A 24,137-nucleotide genomic window follows, 5' to 3' on the forward strand; every position below is an offset into this window, starting at 1 on the left:
AAAAAAAAAAAAAAAAATTAAAAAAATTATTGTTGCAAATTGAATGTTTCTACCCCCTCAATATTAATATGTTGAAATCCTAAACCCCAATGTGATGGTAATAGGATATAGGACCTTTGGAATGTGATTAGGTAATAAGAGTGATGTCTCATAAATGAGATTAGTATACTTCTAAAAGAGACACCAGGTCCAGGCTCCATGGCTCAAGTCTGTAATCCTAACACTTTGAGAGGCCGAGGCAGGTGGATTACCTGAGGTCAGGAGTTCAAGACCAGCCGGGCCAACATGGTGGAAAACCATGTCTCTACTAAAAATACAAAAAATTAGCTGGGTGCAACGGCGCGTGCCTGTAATTCCAGGTGATCTGGAGGCTGAGGCAGGAGAATCTCTTGAACCCAGGAGGCGGAGGTTGCATTGAGCCGAGATCATGCCACTGCACTCCAGCCTGGGCTACAGAGCAAGACTTCGTCTCAGAAAAAAAAAGAGACACTAAGCCGGGTGCGGTGGCTCATGTCTGTAATCCTAGCACTTTGGGAGGCCGAGGTGGGCAGATCACTTGAGGTCAGGAATTTGAGACCTGCCTGGCCAGCATTGTGAAACCCATCTCTCCTAAAATACAAAAAAAATTAGCCGGGCGTGCTGGCGCATGCCTGTAGTTCCAGCTACCTGGGAGGTTGAGGCAGGAGAATGGCTTGAACCTGGGAGGTGGAAGTTGCAGTGAGCCGAGATCACGCCATTGCACTCCAGCCTGGGTGACAGAGCAAAACTCCATCTCAAAAAAAAAAAAAAAGAGAGAGACAACAGAGAGCTCTCTCCTGGATTTTTTTCTTGTGAGGATGCAGCAAGAATACAGATACCTGTGAACCAGGAAGCATGCCATCCCCAGACAGTGAATTTGCTGGGGCCTTGGTCTTGGACTTTCCAGCCACCCAAATCAAGTGTTGGTGCTAAGTGGAGAAAAGAGGAAGTGTTTACATTGGTGGGAATGTAAATTGGTGCAGCCATTATGGAAAGCAGTATGGAGATTCCTCAAAAAATTAAAACAGAACTACCCTGTGATCCACTTCTGGGTATATATCCAAAGGAAATGAAACCAGCACCTTGTAAAAATAACTGCATCCCGTATTCATTGCGGCATTATTCACAATAGCCAAGATACGGAAACAATCTAAATGTCTGTGAAAAGACGAACGGTAGCCCAGCCAACTTAATGAGACCTAAGCTCTGCCAAAAAATTTTAAAACTCACTGATGCCAGGAAAGTTCTGGGTACAAAGAAAAAAAAAATTAGGCGAGTATGGTGGCATGCACCTGTAATCCCAGCTACTCAGGAGGCTGATGTATTTGACTGTTCCTATATCTCATATATGAGAGAGATCATGTAATTTTTTTTTTTCTGTCTGGCTTATTTCAATTATCATGATATCCTCCATGCTGCTGTGAATGGCAAGATCTTGTTTTCTAAAGCTGAATAATACTTTTTCTTTTCTTTTTTTTTTGATATGGAGTCTCGCTTTGTCACCCAGACAGTAGTGCAGTGGCGCAATCTCGGCTCACGGTAACATCCGCCTCCCGAATTCAAGCGATTCTCCAGCCTCAGCCTCCCAAGAGCTGGGATTACAGGCACACGCCACTCGGCTAATTTTTGTATTTTTAGTAGAGGCAGGGTTTCACAATGTTGGCCAGGCTGGTCTTGAACTCCTGACCGCAGGTCAAGCGACTCTCCTGCCTCAGCCTTCCAAGTAGCTGGGACTACAGGCACCTGCCACCATGCCTAGCAAATTTTTATATTTTTAGTAGAGACAGAGTTTCACCATGTTGGCCAGGCTGGTCTTGAACTCCTAACGTCAAGTGATCTACCCACCTAGGCCTCCCAAACTGCTAGGATTACAGGCATGAGCCACCCCACCCGGCCAGTTTTAAAGATTTTTAGATGGTTAAAGTATATACTGTGGGTGTATATTTGTACTCTTGCTAACATCTTACCAGAAAAAAATAAAAACATAGTTAAATATCTTTCTCAAGTAAAATGAATGTATTAATATGGAAATTGGGCCAGGCGGGGTGGCTCAGGGTCATAATCCTAGCACTTTGGGAGGCCAAGATGGGCGGATCACGAAGTCAGGAGATTGAGACCTTCCTGGCCAACATGGTGAAACCCTGTCGCTAATAAAAATACAAAAATTAGCTGGGCATGGTGGCACATGCCTGTAATCCCAGCTACTCGGGAGACTAAGGCAGAAGAATCACTTGGATCAGGGAGTTGGAGGTTGCAGTAAGCCGAGATCCTGCCACTGTACTCCAGCCTGGTGACAGATAGAGACTCCATCTAAAAAAAAAAATGGAAAAAAATCAATTCCCAATGCCTTACAGTTCTGAGTAACACTAGTAGGAATAAAGACAGATTAGAGCACAGCACATTTAAGGATTTGAGAATTTACTTGGAACCATGGATAATTCCTATTTTAAACATTTCTAGCCCAGACATGGAGGCTCACACCTGTATTCACAATACTTTGGGAGGCCTAGGCAGGAGGATCACTTTGTTGCGGCAAACTGAGGAATAGAGAGACCACTACAGGTGAATAAAAGAGGATTTTTCATTTAAGGTACACACCGGCTCAGTGGATTCAAGTCCAAAAAGCTGAGCCTTGAACAAAGACAGAGCGGGAGTTTTTATACATAGGCTTACAAAAGCAAAACAAATGCAGTTAATCATATAGTGTATAACTTATGGCCTTTAGCTGGTGGTCTTGTAGATATGTGGAAAGGAAAACAAGAACTGGCTAAATACAGACATTTGTAAAACATAGTCATGCTTAAGAGACCAAGGAAAGGAGCGTCAGTAAACAGAATTTGTCTTTCTCGACCGGGCGCGGTGGCTCACGCCTGTAATCCCAGCACTTTCGGAGGCCAAGGCGGGTGGATCACGAGGTCAGGAGATCCAGACCATCTGGGCTAACGTGGTGAAATCCCTGTCTCTACTAAAAATACAAATAAATTAGCTGGGCATGGTGGCGGGCACCTGTAGTCCCAGCTACTCGGGAGGCTGAGGCAGGAGAATGGCGTGAACCCGGGAGGTGGAGCTTGCAGTGAGCCGAGATTGTGCCACTGCACTCCAGCCTGGGTGACACAGCAAGACTTCGTCTTGGAAAAAAAAAAAAAGAATTTGTCTTTCTTTTTTTCCCTCAACCTTGCCGTGGAAGGCAGTGTTATCTGGAGTTCATTCCTTTGGCCTTGGCTTTTTGGACAGTGTTATCTTATAACTGCCCTTGAAGTGAGCTGCTAACAGAGGAAAACTTGTTCTTCTTTTCTTTTTAACCCTTGCCTTGCCACATTCTAGGCCTTAGCTCTTACTTTTCTTGGAGTGAATAAATGCAGTACTTATTATTATTATTTTAACGTCTGCCTCAGCTTGAGGCCAGGAGTTTCAGACAGCCTGGAAAACCTAGCAAGACCTCAACTCTGCAAAAAAAAAAAAAGTTGCACTCCAGACTGGATGACAGAGCAAGGCCCTGTCTCAAAAACAAAAACAGAGGCCGGGTGCCATGGCTCACGCCTGTAATCTCAGCACTTTGGGAGGCCAAGCGGGGTGGATCAGCTGAGGTCAGGAGTTCAAGGCCAGCCTGCCCAACATAGCGAAACTACATCTCTACTGAAAATGCAAAAAAAAAAAAAAAAAAAAAAACCAGGCGTGCTGGCGGGTGCCTGTAATCCCAGCTGCTTGGGAGGCTAAGGCAGGAGAATCGCTTGAACCAGGGAGGTAGAGGTTGCAGTGAGCCAAGATCACACCACTGTACTCCAGCCTGGGCAACAAGAGCGAAACTCTGTCTCAAAAAATAAATACATAAAAATATAAGAACAAGGTTTTAGGCCAGGCACAGTGGCTCATGCCTGTAATCCCAACACTTTGGAAGGGCAAAGCAGGAGGAACACTTGAGCCCAAGAGTTCAAGACCAGCCTGGACAACATGGTGAAACCTTATCTCTACTAAAAATGCAAAAAATTAGCCAGATGTTGTGGCTCCTGCCTGTAATCCCAGCTACTAGGGAGGCAGAGACAAGGGGGTCATTTGAACCTGGAAGGTGGAGGTTGCAGTGACCCAAAATGGCACCACTGCACTCCAGCCTGGGCCTCAGAGTGACATCTCCAAAAAAATAAGAAACAACAGGCTGGGCATGGTGGCTCACACCTATAATCCCAGCACCTTGGGAGGCCGAGGGAGGTGGATCACCTGAGGTCGGGAGTTCAAGACATTCTGACCAACATGGAGAAACCCCGTCTCTACTAAAAATAGAAAATTAGCCAAACGTGGTGGCACATGCCTGTAATCCCAGCTACTTGGGAGGCTGAGGCAGAATAACTTGAACCCGGGAGGCAGAGGTTGCAGTGAGCCCAGATCGTGCCATTGCACTCCAGTCTGGGCAACAAGAGCAAAACTCCATCTCAAAAATAAATAAATAAATAAATAAAATTTTTAAAAAAGAAACAACAACAACAACAACAACAAATATCATGGCTGAGGCAGGAGAATCGCTTGAACCCAGGAGGTGGAGGTTACAGTGAGCCAAGATCACACCGCTGCACTCCAGCTTGGGCAACAAAGCAAGACTCTGTCTCAAAAAAAAAAAAGCTGATTAATCAATATTAACCAATATTGATAACAGAATTCCATCAAGATTACTACTGAGGCCATGCAGGGTGGCTCACGCCTGTAATCCCAGCACTTTAGGAGGCCGAGGCGGATGGATCACGAGGTCAGGAGATCGAGACCATCCTGGCCAACATGGAGAAACCCTGTCTCTACTAATAATACAAAAATTAGCTGGGTCTCAAAAAAAAAAAAAAAAAAAAAGGCCAGACGTGGTGGCTCATGCTTGTAAGGCCTGCACTTTGGGAGGCTGAGGCAGGTGGATCATGAGGTCAGGAGTTCAAGACCAGCCTGGCCAACACAGTGAAACCCTGTCTCTACTAAAATTACAAAAATTAGCTGGGCGTGGTGGCAGGTGCCTGTCATCCCAGCTACTCAGGAGGCTGAAGCAGGAGAATCCCTTGAATCCAGGAGGGGGAGGTTGCAGTGAGCTGAGATTGAGCCATTGTACTCCTGCCTGGGCAACAGAGCTAGACTCCGCCTCAACAACAACAGCAAAATGAGCTGGGCGTGGTGGCACATGCCTGTAATCCCAGGTATTCGGCAGGCTGAGACAGGAAAATCGCTTGAACCAGGAAGTCAGGTTGCAGTTGAGCGTAGATCGCACCACTGCGCTTCAGTCTGGCAACAGAGCAAGACTCCGTCTCAAAAACAAAAAGATTAATATTGATTAGTCAATATTGATTAATATTGATTAATTAATTGTGACAAATGTACGATGCCTATGTAAATATTAACAATGACAGAACAAGGTATGAGGAGTATGAGAATTGTGTGTACCATCTTCTTAATTTATCTGTCAATCTAAAATAAAGAGCTTATTTTAAAAATTATCAGCCTGGGCTGGGTGCGGTGGCTCACACCTGTAATCCCAGCACTTTGGGAGGCCGAGGCAGGCGGATCACTTGAGATCAGGGGTTCAAGACCAGCCTGGCCAACATGGCGAAACCCCATCTCTACTACAAATACTAAAATTAGCTCAGCATAGTGGCGCACACCTGTAATCCCAGCTATTTGGGAGGCTGAGGATGGAGAATCACTTGAACCCAGGAGGCAGAGGCTGCAGCGAGCCGAGATCCAGCCACTGCACTCCATCTTGGGTGATGAGTGAGGCTGTCTCAAAAAAACAATATTTACTTCAGACTTGTTCACCATATGGAGGTTGTTTCTCAATTCAAATTAAAAAAAAAACCAAAAAACTAGTACCCTTAACAAATGCTTTCTTAGCTAGGAGTGGTGGCTTATGCCTGTAATCAAGCCCTGTGGGAGGCTAAGGTGGGTGGATCACCTGAGGTCAACAGTTTGAGCCCAGCCTAGCCAACATGGTGAAACCCCGTCTCCACTAAAAATACAAAAATTAGCTGGGCATGGTGGCGTAAACCTGTAATCTCAGCTACTTGAGAGGCTGAGGCAGGAGAATTGCTTGAACCCGGGAGGCAGAGGTTGCCGTGAGCCAAGACTGTGCCACTGCACTCTAGCCTGGTCAACAGAGTGAGAGTTCGTCTAAAAAAAACGAAACAACAACAACAAAAAAAACAAACAAAAAACAGGGCTGGGAGCACTGGCGCCTGTAATTCCAGCACTTTGGGAGGCTGAGGAGGGCAGATCACGAGGTCAGGAATTCCAGACCATCCTGGCCAACATGGCAAAACCCCGTCTCTACTAAAAATACAAAAATTAGCCGCGTGTGGTGGCAGGCACCAGTAGTCCCAGCTACTTGGGACGCTGAGGCAGGAGAATCACTTGAATCCAGGAGAGGGAAGTTGCTGTGAGCCAAGATCGTGCCATGGCACTCCAGCCTGGACAATAGGAGCAACAATAGGAGCAAGAACTTCATCCTCAAAAAAAAAAAAAAAAAAAAAGAAAAAAAGTTATTGTACTGAAAGAGATCAGATGAAAGAAACTAAAAGGCAGAAATGAAGTCCACAGGCCAAACCCAGCCGGCGGGCGGCCACCATGACAGCCCGGGTGGGGCGCCCTGAGCCTAGTTAAAGATCGACGGCCAAGACTAACGCGATTAGGTTATCGTATAGCTCGCAGACGGCTGAAAGGAGCAAACGTTGTGAAAATCTCTGTCCTCGCTTCTGTTCTGTTCTAATTACCGGTGTCCTGCCATATAATCTTAGCCCCTGGGGCCCAGTAGCAAACAGCATTCCTCTATTTGTTGCGCAAACTTCCTGAGCCCAACACAACCACATCCCCAAAACATCCTAGAAACACCCAGCCTAGAGAAGCCCCTGATAAGGTCACCAGACCGTTTGTAGTTTTTATTAAATGCGCGGGAAACAATAAGAAACTGTTATTGTATAACTTAGAATATTAACCAATTAGCCCAGTTGTAATGGCTGCAAACCAAAAAGAAATTCTTTGTACCGTCTGTAAACCTTACATAAGCCTTAGCATATCTGTATGCATCGGGCTATAAACAAGCGGGCCAAAACATGGGCATCATTTGGGGCCCGCTCTTGTATGGTTGTAGAAGCGGAGGGACGGCCAAGTTCGAAGCTTTGCATTAAACGATCCTTGCCGGCTTGGGCTTGTGACTCTGGACCCTCTGGTGGGTCTTCCTTCGGCGGAAGAACCGGCTCCTGGGCATTAACAGTACGCTGTGCAATTTTCTGAATGTCAATGTTTTAGCTATTGGAAATGATTCATTAATTTGATAAATTGGTAATTTTTTTTTTCATGCTGCCAAGCACTGTAGTTGTTATGCCCAGACCGTTTATTCCCCGAAGAAGACCACCAGAGTCCAGAGTCAAAGCCAAGTGGCAAGGATCTTTAATGCAAGTTCGAACTTGGTCCCTCCGTTCTACAACATACAAGAGGGCCCTGAACAATGCGTGCACTTGCTTTTTATAGCTCGAGGTAAACAGGACTTGTCAGGTTACAGAGGAACAAGGCATTTCTCTAGGTTACAGCATTACAATTGGTTTACATTTTAAGTTATACTTTTAGCAGCCTTCTTATTGGTTCCTGCGCTTTTACAAACGGTTGTAACCTTATCGGAGCTTCTCCAGGTGTTGTTTTTTTTCTAAAGTTGAGATATATGGAGGAATGTGTTTGTGTCGGGCCCAGGAAGTGAAGTGGAGGCATATGGGGGAATGTGATGTGTTGGGCTCAAGGCTGTGATGTATGGAGGAATGTGTTTGTGTTGGGCCCAGGAAGTGGAGGCATATGGGGGGATGTGATGTGTCGGGCTCAAGGCTGTGATATATGGAGGAATGTGTTCTTTCATAGTTTGAGCAGTGCTTCTCTAATTTAGTATATGCAAAAATCAGAGATTCTTTCAAGCTCTACATCATGGGGCAGGAAAAAAGAAAAGTAAACATACAAACAAAAATCAGAGATTCGTAAAGGACAGATTTCTGGGCCCACCTACAGAGATCTCATTCCATAGGTCTCAGTGATGCCTAGCCCAATAAGAGATGCTCATCGTGGAAAAAGGAGTTGGTGGTGTCTCACATATTTTTCTGTTAGTTGAATCTTTTATTCAGCTTCAAAATTTCTTCTCATGGTAAGGTCATTAATGAAACAGCCATGAGCAAGTTAATTAAACTAGATGATAGATACATATGTTAAGATTTATTATATTGTTCACTATGTAAGTGTGAAATTTTTCTTTTCTTTCTTTCTTTTTTTTTTAAGATGGAGTCTTGCTCTGTCGCCCAGGCTGGAGTGCAGTGGTGCAATCTCAGCTCACTGCAACCCCCGCCTCCCAGATTCAAGCAATTGTCTGCATCAGCCTCCCAAACTGCTGGGAGTATAGGCCTGAGCTACCTCCCCCAGCATTTTTTTTTTTTTTCCATTCTCACAGGGTGGAGTGCAGTGGCGCGATTTCGCTCACTGCAACCTCCACCTCCCAGGTTCAAGGGATTCTCCTTCCTCAGCCTCCTGAGTAGCTGGGATTACAGGCGTGCGCCACCATGCCTGGACGGCCCTTTTTTTTTTTTTTTTTTTTTGAGACAAGGTCAGGCTGTCACTGAAGCTGGAGTGCAGTGAAGCAATCAGGGCTCACTGAAGCCTTGACCTTCTGGGCTCAAAGGATCTTCCCACCTCAGCCTCTCAAGTAGGTGGGACCACAGGCATGTGCCGCCTAGCCCAGCTAATGATTTTTTTTTTTTTTTGAGGCAGTGTTTTTCTTTGTTGCCCAGGCTGGCCTCAAATGCCTGAGCTCAAAGCAGTCGTCTTGCTTTAGTATCCCAAAGTGCGGGGACTACTGGCGTGAAGCACCACAGCTAGCTAAATTTTTTCATAATAAAATGGTTCTTTTAGGGGAAAAAGTATGCTTGTGTTTTTATAGGTATAATAGGCAAAATAAGTGAAGAATATGCCATATAATTCCATTTGTTATTTCTAAACTAAGTAGTTTCAGTAGCTGTGGTGTTCCTCTTTCCATCATTGGTAATTGGAGAGTAACTCTACCTCCCAGAGGAAGGATGACTGTTGTAAATTAAAGACTCATTGTTCAAGGCTCATTGAATTGTCAGTGTAGGGGACCTGAGGCAAAGAGCATTGTTGTTTTCAAGAGTTATTTTGCATATCACGTTGATGTGCAGTTCAATATTTAAATGTAAGGAAATGACTCCTACCCTCGATTTGTTTACAAATCTTAGTTCTCATTTATGCCCCTTCCTTCATCAACAAACAATGATTTTCTACTTTTTGCCTGATTCTCTCTAGAAGAGTAGTTCTTAGTATTCAGAGTATTCAATAGCATTCAGAAAAATCACCTGGTTTCAATGGTAGGCTGTCATGAAAAAATAAAAATCACAGGGTGAACTTTATTTATTTATTTTATTTTATTTTATTTTTTTTTGAGGTGGAGTCTCGCTCTGTAGCCCGAACTGGAGTGCAGTGGCCAGATCTCAGCTCACTGCAAGCTCCGCCTCACAGGGAGAACTTTAAAACACAGATTCCTGGTCCCTACCACCAAAGATTCCTATTCAGTGGTGAAGCCCATCAATCAGCATCTCGAACAAGCTCCCAGGTGGTGCTGAGGATGCTGGTGAATGAACCATACATACTCTTCCAGGGTTGCAGACAAGGCAATAAATAAAACAGGCAAAAAATGAAAATAATTGCCCTCACAGAGCTTATATTCCAGTGATAGTAGGGAGATAAATCAGATAGGTAGGTAGATAGATGGGTAGGTACATAGATAGATACATAGACAGAATGTATATTACTTACCTGTGTCACCTGGCCAAAGGGTAGGTTCATACTTGGCATGTATGTCAACCCAAGCTGCACTTGACCTTTTCTAATCATCTCCAAGGCTACCTATTGCCCTATCCAAATCCTATCACTTGAGTTATTCAAAAAGTCTCCCAACTGTCATCTCTGTTGGCACCCATGCCCTCCTATAATCTAGTCCCAATGTATCGGTTAGAATGATTTTTTGTTGTTGTTTTTTAAAGATGGTGGTATCAAGATACTCCTTAGATCAAAATCTTCCTTTGGCTTTTTCTCATTCAGCCACAAGTCAAACTGCTGAATCACAGAATCCTTCCTCTAGCCCTGTACTTTATACTCTGTCTTTGTCTCCTTGGGTTCTCCTATAGCACCATTAAGTTGGCCCCTCAATGATCCGGGAAGAAGGCAGGAAATCTCCAGAATCAGGGCTTTTGCCACCAATGTTTTCTCTCTGGTTCTTCCTCCAGAAATCTACCTAGCTTTAATATGACCTCCTTAATGAAGTGTCCCCCTCCCTATCCTCCACTTGATTCTTCATTATAGCACTTAGGAAAGGTCAACTGCAGCTTGGGTTGGCACACATGCCAAATGGGAACCTACCCTTTTGGCAAGAGAAACAGGTCATCTCCACCCCGGCAGTCCTGTGATACAAGCAGTAATAAAAGAAATAAAGAAATGCATGTTTTTAAAAAGCATAATCATTTTTTGACACTCCGCTGGTTCACCAAACCCTTTTGTTCATGTGATGATCAAAAACTCACTCAACAGTGGAAAACAGAAGCATATGAAAGAAATAAAATTACAAGAAAGATGCCATTGAATTCTAGATATATTTTGAAGGCATAGTTGACAAAGATGACTTTAAGATTTTGGACTGGCCGGGCACAGTGGCTCATGCCTGTAATCCTAGCACTTTGGGAGGCCGAGGCTAGTGGATCACAAGGGCAAGAGATCGAGACCATCCTGGCCAACATGGTGAAACCTGTCTCTACTAAAAGTACAAAAATTAGCTGGGTGTGGTGACGCATGCCTGTAGTCCCAGATGCTCTGGAGGCTGAGGCAGGAGAATCGCTTGAACCCGGGAGGTGGAGGTTGCAGTGAGCCGAGATAGTAGGAGAAATACCAGGAGAGGCCAGACGTGGTGGCTCACACTTATAATCACAGCACTTTGGGAGGTCGAGGCGGGTGGATCACGAGGTCAGGAGTTTGAGACCAGCTTCGCCAAGATAGTGAAACCCCATGTCTACTAAAAATACAAAAAAATTAGCCGGGCATGGTTGTGGGCACCTGTAATCCCAGCTACTCAGGAGGCTGAGGCAGGAGAATCGCTTGGACCTGGGAGGTGGAGGTTGCAATGAGCTGAGATCGTGCCACTGTACTCTAGCCTGGGCTTAGAGCAAGACTCTGTCTCAAAAAAAAAAAAAAAAAAAAAAAAAAAGAAAAGAAAAGAAAAGAAAAGAAAAGAAATACCAGGAGAATATAGACTAATTAGAAAAGACTTAATTTAAAGCGTACAGTCTTTTTCTACCTGTGGTCACCTATTACTTCTCAGGTCTCTGGACTCTAATTTCCAATGACCAATTTGACATCTCCATCTCCATATAAACCAACATGATCAAATATATACACACACAAGTATCAGGCCCTGGGCTAGATATAATTAAGATGGCTACAATATGGACAAGACAGTGCCTCATGCATATTAATGTTACAGGAAAAGGATCCCAATCCAGACCCCAAGACGGGGTTCTTGGATCTAGCGCAAGAAAGAATTCAGGGGAAGTCTGCAAGGCAAAGTGAAAGCAACTTAAGAAAATAAAGCAAAATTAAGAAAGTAAAGGAATAAAAGAAAGGTTACTCCATAGACAGAGCAGCTCAGAGCATTGCTGGTTGTCTTTTTTTTTTTTTTTTTTTTAAGACTGAGTTTTGCTCTTGTTGCCTAGGCTGGGGTGCAATGGTGTGATCTCAGCTCACTCCAACCTCTGCCTCCCCAGTTAAAGCGACACTCCTGCCTCAGCCTCCCGAGTAGCTGGGATTATAGGTATGCACCACCACACCCGGCTAATTTTGTATTTTTAGTAGAGATGGGTTTCTCCATGTTGGTCAGGCTGGTCTCGAACTCCTGACCTCAGGTGATACACCTCGGCCTCCCAAAGTGCTGGGATTATAGGCGTGAGCTACCGTGCCTGACCTGGTTTCCCCCCACCTTTTTTAAATTTTATTTTTGAGACGGAGTTTCGCTCTTGTTGCCCAGGCTGGAGTGCAGGGGCGTGATTTCTGCTCACTGCAACCTCTGCCTCCCAGGTTCAAGTGATTCTCCTGCTTCAGCCTCCTGATGGGATTACAGGTGTGCGCCACCACGCCCAGCTAATTTTTGTAGTTTTGGTAGAGACAGGGTTCCATCATATTGGTCAGGCTGGTCTCGAACTCCTGACCTCAGATGATCCACCCGCCTTGACCTCCCAAAGTGCTGGGATTACAGGCATGAGCCTGGTTGCTTGGTCCCCCTTTTTTATGGTTATTACTTGATGATACGCTAAACAAGGGGTGGATTATTCATGCCTCCCCTTTTCAGACCATATAGGATAACTTCCTTAGGTTGACTTGGCATTCCTAAACTGTCGTGGCACTGATGGAAGTGTAGTAATGAGGATGAACAGAGGTTACTCTCTCTGCCATTTTGGTTTCGGTAGGTTTTGGCTGGCTCCTTTATTGCAACCTGTTTTATCAGCAAGGTCTTTATGATCTGTATTTTGTGCTGACCTCCTGTCTCATCCTGTGATTTAGAATGCCTTCACCATCTAGGAATGCAGCCCAGTAGGTTTCAGCCTCATTTTCCCCAGCTCCTATTTAAGATGGAGTCGTTCTGGTTCACAAGACTCTGATAGTAATCTGCCCACTAAGTGTTAGTTGCGGTGTTCTCTCCCACAACTCCCTCCTGTTGCACCCCTGCCTTTGAGTCCTGCTAAACAACAGTATTGGAATCCATCATTTTCTCTGGTGCCTTTACCCAAAAGGTTAATTTTGTGGAATTCCCTTCTCTCCACATTTTTCCTTCTCAGATCACTGAAGATTGTCCAGTCTTCCCTGCCCATCCCTCCCCCACCCCAACCTCTATTATTTGTACTCTCTTAGCATCCAGTGCACTTTTTTCAGTACTTATCACACAAGATTATAATTGTCTTTTTGGTCTATTTTGATCTACTCTACTAAATTGCTGGCTTATTTTAACACATCCTTACGCCAGCCTGTTCCAACAAATCTGAAGTCAGACAGCTTCCTAAACCTCAACTGTATTCAAATGGCTTTCCTTGGCAAAGAACGTAGTAATTCGGCCTTCCAGCCACAAGCCCCTTCCCTTTGGTCTTTCACTCCCTAGACTCTTACCTTAGACACAATGGGAAACGGAGAGGGGGATGGGGGAATTCAGCTCAGACTTTTATGCAAAGTCCCCCTTCAGCAAAGAACAAAGCTTCTGGTACCTGCCCTTTGGAGAGCTGCGGGCAAGCTCAGCCTTGGTGAGTCTTGATGGCCTTGACAGCCCCCACTTACCAAACTGTGCTAATTAAGAAAGACAGGAGGGCACGTTTTTCCCTTTTTTAAATAAATCACCCTATTTCTAATGAGACATGGACTGCCTGCCTGAAGCATGATCTACCTAGTTCCACTTACCTGCTCCCCGATGACCCTGTTCTGACTCTTCTCCAGAATGGAGGTCTGAGAAGAAAAAAGATGACGCCACATTTCATCTCCTTGCTTCTCACCCAGCAATACTTTTACTCTCAACAGTTGGAGTCTTTGCATGACAAAAGTCAGCTTGTGTGGGAGCAAAGTCAACTGCTCCGGGTACAGACCTTAGGGGCAGAGTGCAGAGGAGAATGAGTCAGAGTTGTGTCTTCAAAAATTACATAATTGAGACTTGCTAAGAGTTTAGTTTTCTGGGTGGGAGATTGGAAAAGAGAAAGAAATCTTAGGTTTCTTTTTCTTTTCTCTCTCTCTCTCTCTTTTTTTTTTTTTTGAGACAGGCTCTCACTCTGTCATCCGGACTGGAGTGCAGTGGCACGATCTTGGCTGACTGCAACCTCCGCCTCCTGGGTTCAAGCAATTCTCCTGCCTCAGCCTCCTGAGTAGCTGGGATTACAGGCACCCACCACTACAGTCCAGTTAATTTTTTTGTGTGTTTTATTAGAAATGAGGTTGCACCATGTTGGCCAGGCTGATCTTGAACTCCTGACCTCAGGTGATTCACCTACCTCGGCCTCCCAAAGTGCTGATATTACAGGCGTGAACCTCCGTACCTGGCCAGGTGTCTTGAATGTTGGGTTTGGGAATAGAAAGGACAATGGAAAACTTTAGACTTTTTTTTTTGAGACAGAGTCTCACTCTGTCACCCAGGCTGGAGTGCAGTGTCATGATCTCAGCTCACTGCAACCTTTACTTCCTGGCTTCAAGTGGTTCTCCTGCCTCAGCCTCCTGAGTAGCTGGGACTACAGGTGAATGCCACCATGCTCGACTAATTTTTTGTATTTTTAGTACAGACGGGGTTTCACCATGTTAGCCAGGATGATCTCCATCTCCTGACCTAATGATCCGCCCACCTTGGCCTTTCAAAGTTCTGGGAATACAGGCGTGAGCCCCCGCACCCGGCCACTTTAGACTATTTATGACCGTAAATGTTAGTGCTGGAACCCAACTCTAAAAACTTTATTCCTTTGGAAAACACACCTCCCTCCCACCTCAAAAAAATCCCCCAAACACACTAGATGGGCACGAGGTAATATTGAAAGACATGACAATATCATCATTCCTGATTTAAAAGTTGGAAACGTGGTGAACCTAGAAGTATTTATTGCTGGGTTTGTCTTCAGGTTCTGTTGTCCAGTTTTCTAGTGCCCAACCTAGTCTGGGTTACTCCGCAGCTACTTTTGCATTACAATGGCCTTGGTGAGACTGGTAGACGGGATTAACTGAGAATTCACAAGGGTGGGGGGTGTGCCCCCAGGAGGCTAAGGGTGGGTCTAAGGGTGATAGAGCTTTCTTTATAAATCTAGAGACTCCAGGCTTTTAACATTTTGCTGGACTGAGCTGGTTGCCTCCTGTTGCTGTGAAGGCGACTCACTTCCTCCCAACTTCTTGATACTTTCACTCCTGGAGGTCATATTTCTCTAAGATCTTCCAGAAAAATGTCTTAAAGCCATCTTAGCCTTTTTTCCAGTCCACCTCTTAAATTTTTCCTACTCTTCTCCAATAATGACATGAGTGTGAATCCAGCTTGTCCATAAAACCTGCCTTGCTCCGAAGCATCCGACTGTAAAGACTGGTCACCTACACCTGTGGTTTGTGGGTCTGAAGAAAAGCATCCATCCTTGCAAATGTCTTCTGCTGAGATGCCTCACACAGAGACTGGTAAGAAAGAAATTTATCCTTGAAAGGCCAAGTTCCTTAAGAGAAAAGGGAAGTAGAGAGGGTTAAGAGATCATTTCCCTCTTGAACAATACCCTGTTACTATAAGCAAGTGTTCATATCAACTAATCCTCTGGAAAAAAAACCCATTTCAATTGTAACTTAGTGGCACCTGCCCTTTTAACTGTGTCTCAGGTCTCAGGAGTGTGCACTGAGTTGAAGGACACAGAATTTGGCAGTTGAACAGTGTGTAGTAAATTTGAGAACCTATGGGCTTAGGCATGGTGGAAACAAAGTTAAATGAAGGTGATGTGTACACCTTCACATAGCACTGGACACACAGCTATAGAAGATGTTACCGCTAATTAACCAGAAGACCTAACATCATAGCTCAGGGACAAGCATGATGTTTTGTTTTGCCAAAATGGTATGGCAGATCACGACGAGATTTCTGTAATTAATATATAATTTGTGTAATTCTTTCTATGTCACTAACGGCTGGCTCTTCTCCATTCTCTGGGTACTTGTGGATGTTACTGGGCAGCTCTGAGTTTGGGAGCACCTCCCATGTTTACTTCTCCTAAGACCTGGGAAGTGTTGACCCAACTTTACAGTAAAGATAATTCCAGAAAGTTTAATCTACTGACAGTCAAACAGAACATAGCTAGAAGTCCAGTTTGCCTCCAAAACCTGTGCTAGTACTCAGGCTTCTGACTGGTAGCTGCAAGGGGTGGTGGATACTTGGGATACTCATTAAGCCGCTACCACTTTTTTGAAAATCAATTTTCGGTAGTTTTCAAAACTTAAGAATGAACCAACTTTACCAAGAAGGCCATTGGTAACCCTGACACTGTAAAATAGCTTAAAAAGTGCAGTTACATTATGACTACTGTTGCAAAGAGTAGGTTGTGGAGAAGGAATAAGTAAACATGATTGCTATATTTGAGCCTTAGATTTGAATGTCACCCTGCTTTTCTCTTTTTTAGAATCAGGGACTTGCTCTGCCACCCAGGCTGGAGTGCAATGGTGTGATCATGGATCACTGCAGCCTCAACCCTGGAGTCAGTGATCCTCTTGCCTCAGCCTACCAAGTACTAGGAAGAGAGGCGTGCTTCACTGTGCCCAGCTAATTTAAAAATTCTTTTTGTAGAGATGGGGTCTCACTTGGTAGCCCAAGCTGGCCTCGAACTCCTGACCTCAAGCACTCCTCCAGCTGGGATTAGAGCTATTGAGCCACTGGACCAGGCTATTCACTCAGTTTTTCTAAACTTCGTGTTAATGTTCTTGCCTTTATAATTTCAAATGTTAAAAATACAGTGCTGGGTTTGGGAATGAGCATATTTTCTTTAGCACACTTCAAGTGTCAGTTTGGATAGCTAGCTACTATTTAATATTTCCCCCAATTCTAATCAATAGTTGAAGACTTCCTTTGCTTTTCAGGTCTACTTGCAAGAAGCAGGAGACTGTGAATTTTTGCTGTTTTAGAGCTTGTTCATTTGTTCTGTGACTGCAGGGTAGAATTGAGAGTTGAACACTGGGGTCACCGCAGACCAAATAAATATTTAGGTGACAACTGAAACCAGGTAGCATAGAAAATTAATTTCCAGTTACAAAATCAGTATATGCCAGGCCCTGTGCTAGACCATTTTAACTGGTTACCTCATTTTAATAAATGAAGGAATAATTTTGGAGATGAGGTCAGAGAGCTAGTAAAGGAAAATCCTGGATTGAAACAGAAGCCTTTCAAAATTCACATATCCTGCTGGTTCTAGCATTGAGAGCTGGGCAGTGAGTTGCTGGCTTTAGTTTTTATTTTTTGAGACAACAGTCTCATTCTGTTGCCCAGGCTGGAGTGCAGTGGTGCAACATTGGCTCACTGCAATCCCCGCCTCCACGGTTCAAGTGATTCTCCTGCCTCAGCCTTCCTAGTAGCTGGGATTACAGGCTCGTGCCACCACTCCTGGTTAATTTTTGTAATTTGTAGTAGAGCTGGGAGTTCACCATGTTGGCCACGCTGGTCTTGAACTCCTGACCTCAAGTGATCTGCCCGCCTCCACCTTCCAAAGTGCTGGGATTACAGGTGTGAGCCACCACGCCCAGCTGAGATGCTGGTTATATAGGATCCCCAGATTCATGTCATTTAAAAAATCACGTAGGTGGCAATGAAGATCATAAACAGAAAGTGATTTAAGGTGAGATGCAATAGGGGGGAATTGGTGGATCTCTATTCTGACTGATTAACAGCCAGTGTGTGGGCTTTTGAGCATCAGTTTAAGCAAAAAGTGGTATCCCTGCTTAGCAATGATATTGGCCATGCCGTTACAGATCTCTCCCAACTCGGTCCACTATGTGCAAAATACCAATAAGACTTCTTGGATCAATATGGTAGAAAGTTTGCTGAAGTGTCCAGGGTTGGTTAAGAAGGTGCTTATCGGCCGGGCATGGTGGCTCACACTTGCAATCCTAGCACTTTGGGAGGCTGAGGTGAGCAGATTACCTGAGTTCAGGAGTTCAAGACCAGCCTGGGCAACACGGTGAAACCCCCCCCCCCATCTCAACTAAAATACAAAAAATTAGCCAGGCGTGGCAGTGTGCACGAATAGTCCCAGCTACTCAGGAGGCTGAGGCAAGAAAATTGCTTGAATCCCAGAGGCAGAGGTTCAGGGAGCTGAGATTGCACCACTGTATTCCAGTCTGAGCGACAGAGTGAGATTCCGTCTCAAAAAAAAAAAAAAAGATGCTTACCATGGGCTGGGTGCGGTGGCTCACGCCTGTAATCCCAGCACTTTGGGAGGCCTAGGTGGGCAGATCACGAGGTCAGGAGTTCAAGACCAGCCAGACCAACATAGTGAAACCATGTCTCTACTAAAAATACAAACAAATTAGCCAGATACAGTGGTGCAAGCCTGTAGTCCCAGCTACTCGGGAGGCCGAGGCAGGAGAATCGCTTGAACCCGGGAAGTGGAGGTTACAGCCAGCTGAGATTGCGCCACTGCACTCCAGCTTGGGCAACAGAGTGAGACTTTGTCTCAAAAAAAAAAAAAAAAAAGGTGCTATGGCCAGGTGCAGTGTATTATGCCTGTAATCCCTGCACTATGGGATGCCAAGGCGACTGGATCACTTGAGGTCAGGAGTTGAGGACCAGCCTGCTCAACATGGTGAAACCCTGTCTCTGCTACGAGAATCTCTCTCTCTGTTTTTTTTTTTTTTTTTGAGACAGAGTTTTGCTGTTGTTACCCAGGCTGGAGTGCAATGGCACGATCTCGGCTCACCGCAGCCTCCACCTCCCAGGTTCAAGCGATTCTCCTGCCTCAGCCTCCAGAGTAGCTGGGATTACAGGCATGTGTCACCACACCCGGCTAATTTGTATTTTTAGTAGATACGGGGTTTCTCCATGTTGGTCAGGCTGCTCTTGGACTCCTGACCTCAGGTGATCCACCTGCCTTGGCCTCCCAAAGTGCTGGAATGACAGGTGTGAGCCACCATGCCTGGCGAGAATCTCTTGAACCTGGGAAGGGGAGGTTGCAGTGAGCCAAGATCACCCCCACTGCACTCCAGCCTGGGCGTCAGAGCCAGACTTTGTCTCTAAATAAATAAATAATTAAATAAGAAGGTGCTTATTACCTAGATCTCGGGTTGTGGGAATTATCAAAGTACTTTGAAAACAATTTTTTTAACAGGATATTTTAATATTTGAAGAAAGTTTTAGAGGAGAGCATCCTTTTATTTGTTCCCAACAGTCTCTCCTCTTCCTTCCTCCACGGATCTGCTTATTCAGGACAGCCCTGATTCTTCCACCAGTCCCAAAGGCAAACAATCCACTTCTGCAGAGAATAGTGCCACAAAAAAGGAAGACAAGGTCCTGGTCGAGAAACAGAAGGCCAGAACTGTGTTCTCTTCTGCCCAGCTGTGTGTACTCAATGATAGATTTCAGAGACAGAAATACCTCAGCCTCCAGCAGATGCAAGAACTTTCCAACATCCTGAACCTTAGCTACAAACAGGTAGGCTTGTTTTGTCATTGCAATAAGGTGAACAAAAATTAGACTAATTTGCATGGCTAAGATCTCTGTGGATGCACACAGATATGTGTGGTATGTGTTAGCACACCCTCTCTTGCAAATAATTTAAAGTATGAAGATGATGTATGTTACAGCTTAACCCTTCGCCTTTCACCTTAATAGAGTTTTTATTTTATTTTATTTTATTTTGAGATGGAGTCTGGCTCTGTCATCCGGGCTGGATTGCTGTGGCACCATCTGGGCTCACTGCCTCAGCCTCCCAAGTAGCTGGGATTACATGGTCCTGCCACCACGCCCAGTTGATTTTTGTATTTTAGTAGAGACAGGGTTTCACCATGTTGGCCAGACTGGTCTCGAACTCCTAACCTGAGGTGATCCGCCTCCCTTGGCCTCCCAAAGTGCTTTGTTACAGGCATGAGCCACCATGCCTGACCTCAACAGTTTTTTAAAAAATGAGCAACGCCTCCCAATCCCAAACAATAGGAATATATCTTCATCACACCAATTTGTACTTTTATTTCTTATTCTTGAGGTTAGATTCTAAGCCCTAAAGATATCCAAACTAGTATTAGATCCAGTTATCTATAGCCAGAGACAGCTTCTATCAAGTTGTCCTTAGCAGCCAAGGTTATTAAAATGCCTTTTCTCAGGGAAGATCCAATAGGAAAAAAAAAAGAAACCTCTCTGGTTAGGCTCCAACCATACTCCACCCTCCATCAAATTGACTGGATAGGCATAATGGAACCCAGAACATGTGGTTTCCAAACAAGAAAACTTCTATCAGGGAGGGGAGAAGGAGAGAGGAAGGTTCAGCCAGTGCCCAGATTGAAATTGAGTAATATCAATTTCACTCATCTTCACACATCTTCAGGTTGCATGTTCGTGGAGTAGTTTAGGGATAAATCCATGGTTTGTGGAGTACCACAATACCTCGTCGTCTACTGTATTACATTAAGGCCTTCCCCAGCAGCTTCCAAGGCAGCCTCCAAGTCACTGGCAGGAGAATTTGGCTGGAACTGCAAGCAGAACTGCAGAGATTCCTCTCCACAGTTATACATAGGAAGGGACTGTTCCAGGCCTGATTTTTCCAGGACTGGGTGCACCAGGTCTGAGCGTTCCAGGAGTGGTTGCTCCAGGACTGGATGTTCTTGGTCTGGTTGCTCCAGGATGAATTGTTCCAGGTCTGGTTGCTCCACATCGGAAGGTTCTTCACCTCTTTCTTTCATTAAATATCTATTATGTGAATGTGATATAACTTAACCAGTTTCTTTTCTTGCACAGACCAATATTGTGAAAATCTTTCCAACATTCTCTTAATCAAAAAGAATTATGGACTGCGCATGGTGGTTCACACCTGTAATCCCAGCACTTTGGGAGGCCAAGGCAGGCAGATCACCTGAGGTCAGGAGTTCAAAACCAGCCTGGCCAACATGATGAAACCCCCGTCTCTACTAAAAATACAAAAAATTGCTGGGTGTGGTGGTGGCTGCCTGTAATCTCAACTACTCAGGAGGCTGAGGCAGGAGAATTGTTTGAACCCAGGAGGCAGAGGTTGCAGTGAGCCGAGATCTTGCAGTGAGCCGAGATCTTGCCACTCCACTCTAGCCTGGGCAAAAGGGCAAGACTCCGTCTCAAAAAAAAAAAAAAAAAACGTAACTCCACTTTTCGGGTTAGGAGAATTCCTAACTTACACTGGTTCTCATTAAAATAAAACTGTCTCTTCTTTTCCTTTTTTTCTTTCTGCCAGCAGCCTCCAGTTTCTTTTGTTTTTAACCTTTTTTTTTTTTTTTTTTTGAAAATGGTTATTTCTCTTTTTTCTTCTTCTTTTTTTTTAAGACAGTCTTTCTCTGTTGCCCAGGCTGGAATGCAGCTGTGCAATCTTGGCTCACTGCACCCTCCACCTCCCAGGTGCAAGTGATCCTTCCATCTCTGTGCCTAAGTAACTGGGACCACAGGCACACACCATTATTCCGGGCTAATTTTTTTTTTTTTGAGACAGAGTCTGGCTTTGTCGCCCAGACTGGAGTGCAGCGGTGCAATCTCGGCTTACTGCAAGCTCCGCCTCCCGGGTTCAGGCCATTATCTTGCCTCAGCCTGCTGAGTAGCTGGGACTACAGGCGCCCGCCACCATGCCCGGCTAATTTTTTTTTTTTTTTGTATAGTTAGTAGAGACAGAGTTTCACCGTGTTAGCCAGGATGATCTCGATCTCCTGACCTCGTGATCCACCCACGTAGGCCTCCCAAAGTGCTGGGATTACAGGCGTGAGCCACCAAGTATGTCGGACTAATTTTTAAAATTTTTGTAGAGACCGGGTTTCACCATTTTGGTGAGGCTGGCCCGAACTCCTGGGCTTAAGCAACTCGCCCACCTTGGCTTCCCCAAGTGTTGGCATTACAGGTGTGAGACATGGCTCCTTGCCAGGAATAAAAGTTAGTAATATTCTTTGATTCAAGGAACATCTGTATTACTAATATTTTATAATTTCTGTCACTTTTTCCTGCAGGTGAAGGCCTGGTTCCAGAACTAGAGAATGAAATCTAAGAGGTGGCAGAAAAACAACTGGCCAAAGAATAGCAATGGTGTGACTCAGGTAACAGGAAACTTTATTCTGTTCTTTCCTTTCAGTGATCTTTCAATCTTGTCCATCCCTGAAACACACAACTCCAGTCACAGACATTGGTTGTCCTTGTACCCTTTCTGTCAATCCCTCCTTCTCTTTCAGAAGGCCTCACCACCTGCCTACCCCAGCCTCTACTCTTCCTGCACCAGGGATGCCTGGTGAACCCGACTGGGAACCTTCCGACGTGGAGCAACCAGACCTGGAACAATTCATCCTGGAGCAACCAGACCCAGAACATCCAGTCCTGGAGCAACCACTCCTGGAACGCTCAGACCTGGTGCACCCAGTCCTGGAAAAATCAGGCCTGGAACAGTCCCTTCCTATGTATAACTGTGGAGAGGAATCTCTGCAGTTCTGCTTGCAGTTCCAGCCAAATTCTCCTGCCAGTGACTTGGAGGCTGCCTTGGAAGCTGCTGGGGAAGGCCTTAATGTAATACAGTAGACGACGAGGTATTGTGGTACTTCACAAACCATGGATTTATCCCTAAACTACTCCACGAACATGCAACCTGAAGATGTGTGAAGATGAGTGAAATTGATATTACTCAATTTCAATCTGGGCACTGGCTGAACCTTCCTCTCCCCTCCTCCCCTCCCTGATAGAAGTTTTCTTGTTTGGAAACCACATGTTCTGGGTTCTATTATGCCTATCCAGTCAATTTGATGGAGGGTGGAGTATGGTTGGAGCCTAATCAGAGAGGTTTCTTTTTTTTTTTTTTCCTATTGGATCTTCCTGGAGAAAAGGCATTTTAATAACCTTGGCTGCTAAAGACAACTTGATACTAGCTGTCTCTGGCTCTAGATAACTAGATCTAATACTAGTTTGGGTACCTTTAGGGTTTAGAATCTAACCTCAAGAATAAGGTAAAGAAAAAAGAATAAGAAATAAAAGTACAAATTGGTGTGATGAAAATATATTCCTATTGTTTGGAATTGGGAGGCTTTGCTTATTTTTTAAAAAACTCTACTGAGGCCGGGCGCGGTGGCTCATGCCTGTAATCCCAGCTCTTTGGGAGGCCAAGGGAGGCAGATCACCTCCGGTTAGCAGTTCGAGACCAGTCTGGCCAACATGGTGAAACCCTGTCTCTACTAAAATACAAAGATTAGCTGGGCGTGGTGGCAGGACCATGTAATCCCAGCTACTCAGGAGGCTGAGCCCAGATGGTGCCACAGCAATCCAGCCTGGATGGCAGAGCCAGACTCCATGTCAAAATAAAATAAAATAAAATAAAATAAAAACCTTATTGAGGCGAAGGGTGAAGGGTTAAGCTGTAACATACTTCATTGATTTCCTCAGCCCTTTTTGGCTCTGTGTTACTATAGCCCCTATTTTGTTGATTATGCTAATATTTGTGGAAAGAGGTCTTGTGTTTGCTGCATTATGACATCAGTACTACTTTGGCTGGTTTAAGTACTAATGAATAAAACAACCATTTTTCCTTTAGTTGACTTTGGCCTGAATTCTCCTAGTGTTTCAATCAGTAAAATACAGCTTAAACAAAATCTTTGTTAAGTTTTTGGTTGGGGTAAGGGAGAAAATTAGCTGAGAAGACGGCTATCTTAGAAGTAAACAGAAAAAGCTGAACGTGGAGGCCCATGGTAGTCCCAGCTACTTGGGAGGCAGGAATATCGCTTGAGTACTGGAGGGCTCACTCCAGCCTGGGCAGCAGTGAGTCCCCTGCCTCAAAAAATGGATAGAATTGAGTAAGTGGCTGGGCAAGGTGGCTCATGCCTATAATCCCAGCACTTTGGGAGGCTGAGCTGGGTGGATCACACGAGGTCAGGAGTTCGAGACCAGCCTGGCCAACATGGCGAAACACCGTCTCTACCAAAAATACAACAATTTGTTGCAGGAGATTGCAGTGAGCTGAGAATCTCAATCGCAACAGATTGAGATTCCTGACTTCGAGTGATCTGCCTGCCATGGCCTCCCAAAGTGCTGGGATTACAGGTGTGAGCCACTGCGCTCCACCTTTTTTGTTTTTTAAGATGGTGTGTCACTAACATTTTAATAAAATTATTGATTCTTACAAAGGACAGATAATGAAGCTCCAATAAATTTGAGGAAATACTAAATGGTAATTCAGAGCCTAGAAATTTTGGAAAAAAATATCTGGCTTCTCTTTGCTTCAGATTAAGTTCAGCTACAAAACATGGGAGTAGTTTATATTTCTATTATCCTGATGAGAAATCTGATGTGGCAGATACCACCCTCCACCTGCTGAAAGGATAATCTTTTTTTTTTTTAA

The 24,137-nt window shown here is 44.7% G+C and overlaps 1 pseudogene; it reads left to right on the forward strand.

Annotated features, from left to right (window-relative positions):
• Positions 1–15,098: 15,098 nt before the first annotated feature.
• Positions 15,099–22,878, forward strand: LOC108542059 (homeobox protein NANOG-like; annotated as a pseudogene).
• Positions 22,879–24,137: the final 1,259 nt, after the last annotated feature.

The sequence above is a fragment of the Rhinopithecus bieti genome, unplaced genomic scaffold, assembly GCF_001698545.2.
Source record: "Rhinopithecus bieti isolate Rb0 unplaced genomic scaffold, ASM169854v2 scaffold_21022, whole genome shotgun sequence".
In the NCBI taxonomy this organism is placed as follows: Eukaryota; Metazoa; Chordata; class Mammalia; order Primates; family Cercopithecidae; genus Rhinopithecus; species Rhinopithecus bieti.